Raw genomic sequence first — 6,000 nt, forward strand, 5'->3', positions numbered from 1 at the left:
ATTCCATCACCTCCTCTGGTAGTGAGTTTCGGGTATCAGCCATTCTCTGGGTAAAAGAAAATATGGGGAATAGAAAGAGGATAGGTTAACAAAAAAGAATATGGATGTCATTGTCAGGTTGATAGATGGTTAGGAATGAAATGCCCTCCTGTGTCCATGATTCAGACGGATAAACTTGCTGACACAACACAAGGGAACAGTACATAGAAATTACAAGTTCACCAGGTTATGTGACCGGCCATCTTGGTGACAAGGTGGACAGTAAAAATAGAGAATTACTGTCTAATCAATGGACAGAGATTGTAGATGATCAAGGACTTCTATAGTGTTTGTAGAAAAAACTCAGAAGGTTATCCAGATGCTCTTCAGTCAGGTGGAATGCTGTTGTTTGCTGCAGTGACAGTAGAGAACAGGAATAGGAAGGCTTCAGGGCTTTGGTGAGGTCATACAGTGTGGACTTCATCACAGGAATTGTACACTTACCTCAGTGCAGTTGAAAAAGGTTCAGTGGAGTACTTCAGGGTGAGGGGACTGTTCTATGAGGATATATTGACAATTCCAAAGTTCAGAACAATAAATATCAACTGTAAGATACAGAACAAAGAACACAGAACAGTACACCACAGGAACAGGCTCTTCAGCCCACTACATCTGTGCTGACCATAAAACTATATTAAACTGCATCCCAGCTGCCTGCACAAGATCCATATCACTCTATTCCCTGCCTGTTCATGTGCCTGTCTAAATGCTTCTCGCTGTTATATCTGCTTCTCCCACTTCCCCTGATAACATGTTCAAGGCACCTACCCTCTGGCTTTGGACATGTTCACCCTGGGCAAAACTACTTTGACCATCTCACCTATCAATGCCTCTTATAATGTTATATACCAAACAGGAGAAAGTCTATACAGGAGATTCTGGAAATCTGAGCAACACACACAAAATGCTGGAGGAAACGGCAAAGCGTCAAGTGTACTTTTTTCCAAAGATGCTGCCTGGCCTGCTGAGTTCCTCCAGCATTTTGTGTGTATTGCTATAATTTTATATACTTCCCTAGGGCTCCCCAAAGCCTCTGAAGTTCCAGAGAAAAAAACCCAAATCTCTGCTAATACTCCATACTCTCTAACTCAGAAAACATCCTGGTGAGCTTCTTTTGCACCCACTCCAAAGCACCTATTTTCTTCCTGTAACGGCCAACCAGAATTGCATATAATTCTCCAAATGTTACCTAACCAAAGCTATAACATGACTTGCCAACTTTTATACAATGCCTCAATTGGCAAGTATGCCATGCTCATTCTTTACCATTCTAAAAACTTGTGTTGCCACTCTCAGGGATCTATTGACTTGCACCTCAAGGCCCTCTATATATTGGTACTCCCATTTACTGTACATTTTCCTATTATATTTGACGTCCCAAAGTGCATCCCTTCACTTTGAATTCCATCTGCCATTTCTCTGCACATATCTATAACAAACATATGCAATGTCCTTTGGAAACTTCTCTCATTTTTCACAACTCCACCAATTTCTGTCACCTGCAAGCATACTAATCAGACCACCTATAATTTCATTGAAATCGTTTATATGTGATTATAAATGGTTTACTGGGGCAGCATGGTAGCGTAGTGGTTAGCACAAAGCTTTTTGGTACCAGTGAACCAGGTTCAATTCCCACTGCTGCCAGTAAGAAGTTTGTACGTTCTCCTCGTGACTGTGTGGCTTTCCTCTGGGTGCTGTGATTTCCTTCCATAGTCCAGATGTTAATTGGCCAGTGTAAAGTGTGCCATGATTATACTAGAACTAAATCAGGAGATTGCTAGTCGGCGTGGCTCAAGGGAGTAGGAAGTCTTATTCCACGCTGTATCTCAATGAATAAGATGTACGTAAGTATGATATATACTTCACGAATAACTTGCTCGTCAGGTCCTAACAATGATCCCTGCAGAACACCACTACTCACAGATTTCCAGTCAGGAAAACACTCTCCACTTTCACATCACAGTCTTTTGCCCAGGGAATGTGAACTAAAAACTATAGGGCAGAAATTTAAGAATACAGAGAAAAGATTTAAAGGAAACCTGAGGAGCAACTTGTTCACAGAGAGTGGTGGCTCTATGGAATGAGCTATGTGAGGAAGTGGTTGTGAGGAGGGTACATTGAAAATGTTTAAAATATAATAGTTTAGACTGTAAATATGGGCCAAACACTATGATTGTACATAGATGTTTTTCACCAAGCCGTGATCCAACCATCAATGTTCTGAAAGGGTTCCACATCATAGATGTTAGAGAGTGTTCCCAGAGCAAGGGGTACAATATCTGAACAAGAGCAGGACAAATGTTTTCATTGAATCATTCTTCCAGGGGCTATGGACTCTGGTGCAAGGAAGTGAGTGATAGTTTTGTGCGATCTGAAGCGATGAGAAGTTATAGTGATTCAGACAGTGAGAATTGAGGCATATCAGGCCTGATCTCCTTGGTACAGCACGTTCCTGTACCCAGTTCTGCCCACTTCCCTGGAAAACATCGGGAGGATGGGTCGGGGGTGGAGTGGGGGGATCAGATTCCATTCAGCCAAGAATCCAATTAATGTGATCACATTTATTGATTATCTTTTGTATGTGGAAAGAAGGGGCTGGTTGAGGATGTCAGTGTGGGAAATTAAAGGGAGTTGCTCCTGTGCAGGGGATCAGTACAACTCCCACACTTCACTCATTGTCACTCTTACAAGTTTTCACTTCCCTTAGTAAAAACTGCTCAAAGTGCCAGCTTTGGGAAGGCAGGATTCCTACAATGGAACACACCCTCACAACAGGACACAACTAACATAGCCCAGGACACCACCCACCTCACACTGGGACAGAATTAACAGGAACGTACTCTTCAGCTGACCATAATGCCAATTTAAACTGCAGATGTGCCTGCTCATGGACCATATCCGCCCCCCCATTCCCTAGTAATGATACATATCACTCCATTCCCAGCCTGTCCATGTTCCATATCCCTCAATTCCCTGCTTGTCCATGGTTCATATCTCTCCATTCCCTGTAGGCATTTGTTAGTCTCATGAGACCATGGATTTGCACCTTGGAAGGTTTCCAGGGCACAGGCCTGGGAAAGGTTGTATGGAAGACCAGCAGTTGCCCATGCTGCAAGTCTTCCCTCTCCACGCCACCGATGTTGTCCAAGGGAAGGGCATTAGGACCCATACAGCTTGGCACCGGTGTCGTCGCAGAGCAATGTGTGGTTAAGTGCTTTGCCCAAAGACACACACGCTGCATCAGCCAAGGCTCAAACTAGCGACCTTCAAATCACTAGACGAACGCCTTAACCACTTGGCCATGTGCCAACACTCCATTCCCTGTACATGGTCCATATCCCTCTATTCCCTGTACATGGTCCATAGCCATCCATTCCCTGTCTGTACATGATCCATATTCCTCCATTCTCTGTTCATGGTCCAAATCCCTCCATTCCCTGTTCATGGACCATATCATCCATTCCCCAACTGTACATGATCCATATCCCTCAATTCCCTGCTTGTCCATGGTTCATATCTCTCCATTCCCTATATGTGTTTCATATCTCTCCATTCCCTGTATGTGGCCCATACCCGTCCATTCCCTGTGTGCCTGTGATCCATATCCCTGCATTCCCTGTCCATGATCCATATTCCTCAATTCCCTGTCTGTACATGATCCATATCCCTCCGTTCCCTGTTTATGGTCTATATCACTCCATTCCCTATTTGTTTTGTGATTCATATCCTTCCATTCCCTGTCTGTATATGGCCCATATAACTCTATTCCTTGTACATTGTCCATATCCCTCCATTCTCTGTCCATGATCTATATCTCTCCATTTCCTGCTTGTTCTTGGTCCATATCCCTCCGTTCCCTGCCTGTTCATGATCCACATCCTTGCATTCCCTGTTTGCGCATGGTTTTATCAAACAGTCTCTTTAACATCACCATCATATCTCACTTCATCACCACTCTTAACAACCTGTTCCAGGCTTCTACTACACTGTGTTAAAAAAAAGTTTGCTCATGCATCTCCTTTGAACTCAACCACCCTCACCTTAAACACATGCCCTCTAGTTTTTGACATTCCTTTCCAGGGAAAAAATACACCAACCATTTACCCTAACTATGTCTCTCATAATCATATAAACTTCAATCCGGTCTCTGTTCAGCCTCTGCCCTCCAGAAAAATAACAACCTTTTCTTATAGCATATATCCTCTAATCCAGGCAGCATCCTGGTGAACCTCTTCAGCACCATCTCCGAAGAATTTGCATCCTTTTTATAATGCAGCAACCAGAACTGCATACAATACTGCATATGTGGCCTAACCAAAACTGACTTCCCAACTTTTATACTCAACACCCTGACTGATACATATCATAAGCCTTCTTTACCACTCTATTCACTCAGGAAACTATGGACTTCAACCCAAAATCCCTCTGAGCATCAATGCTGTTAAGGGCCTTGCCAATTACTGTGTATTTTTCTCTCGCTGTTGTTTCCCCAGAATGTACCAGGTTGCACTTGTCTGTGAGGTAATGTGTCAGGAGGTGAATTGCTGGGCCTGGCTGAGCTGATGGTTCAGTGTGGGAACAATGGGTCAGGACCTGATGGATCAAGACTGCACCTCCTGCACGATCCCCTTAGCTGCACCAGCCTCCCACAGTCCTGTGAGTTTCCTTACATTGCAAGCTTCCGATGATACTCCTAACCCCTTACCTCAGAACTCTGATGCCAGTCTCTAAACAGAAGAGGTCATGGCCCAGGCTTACCCCTGTATGAAAAAATATTCCAGGAGAGATTCACAAACACGAGGAATTCTGCAGATGCTGGAAATTCAAGCAACACACATCAAAGTTGCTGGTGAACGCAGCAGGCCAGGCAGCATCTCTAGGAAGAGGTACAGTCGACGTTTCGGGCCGAGAATCAGGTCATCCTGACGAAGGATCTCAGCCCGAAACATCGACTGTACCTCTTCCTAGAGATGCTGCCTGGCCTGCTGCGTTCACCAGCAACTTTGATGTGTGTTCCAGGAGAGATTCATTGGGTTAATTCCTGGGATGAGAGAGTTGGCTCTTCACCAGTAGTTAAGGAGTTTGGATCTGTTCTCTGAAATTCAGAAGAACAAGAGGAGATGTTATTGAATCATTTCAAATCCTGAGGGGTGTACTTTATCACAAGGTAGGTGTAGGAATGTACTTTATCCACTGGTGGAAGAATCTCATACATAGCCCCTATTACATGATTCAGGGATGGTTATCTAAATGTGAGATATGTTCTGGCAGAGGGTGATGAAACTCTGGCATTCTCTGTCCCGGTGTGCTGTTGAGTCTATATCACTGAGGATGTTAAGGAGGAAGTAAAGATTGCTTTTACTGACTTTATTTGTCACATGGACATTGAAACTTTGAAACATGAGATGAAATGCTTGTTTGTGTCAAATCAAATCAGCAAGGGTTGTGATAGGGGAAGCTTGCAAGTGTCGCCATGCTTCCTGCACCAACATAGCATGCCTACAATTTATTAACTTTCTTTGGAATGTGGGAGGGAATAAGCACCTGAAGGAAACCAACACGGTCTTGGGAAGAATGTACAGCCAGCAGTTTCAATCAAACCCAGTGCGTGATTGCTGGCACTGTAAAGTGATTGTCCCACCACTACATTACCCTGATGCCAGTCTATACAACTATGCTGCCCATAAATAAATAAATTGGCAGAGAAATGTGTGAAAGAATGGGGGATTAAGGATGAGGGGGAACTGGCATGAGGCCTGGGGCAGATCAGCCATAGTGGGGCAGGCTGCAAGGCCCAAATGACCTAGTTGTGTGCCTGTGTTCTTGTGTGATTGTGTTAGAGTGGGTGTTGGTTTTAGTGTATCAAACCGTGTCTGTCAGAGTGAGGTCCAGTATTTAGTGCATCACAGTAACAGTGTCTGGGTATCATTGTGTGTGTATGTCTTTGAGAGTTCTGAA

This window comes from Mobula birostris, chromosome 16 (genome assembly GCF_030028105.1).
Source record: "Mobula birostris isolate sMobBir1 chromosome 16, sMobBir1.hap1, whole genome shotgun sequence".
Taxonomy (NCBI): Eukaryota; Metazoa; Chordata; class Chondrichthyes; order Myliobatiformes; family Myliobatidae; genus Mobula; species Mobula birostris.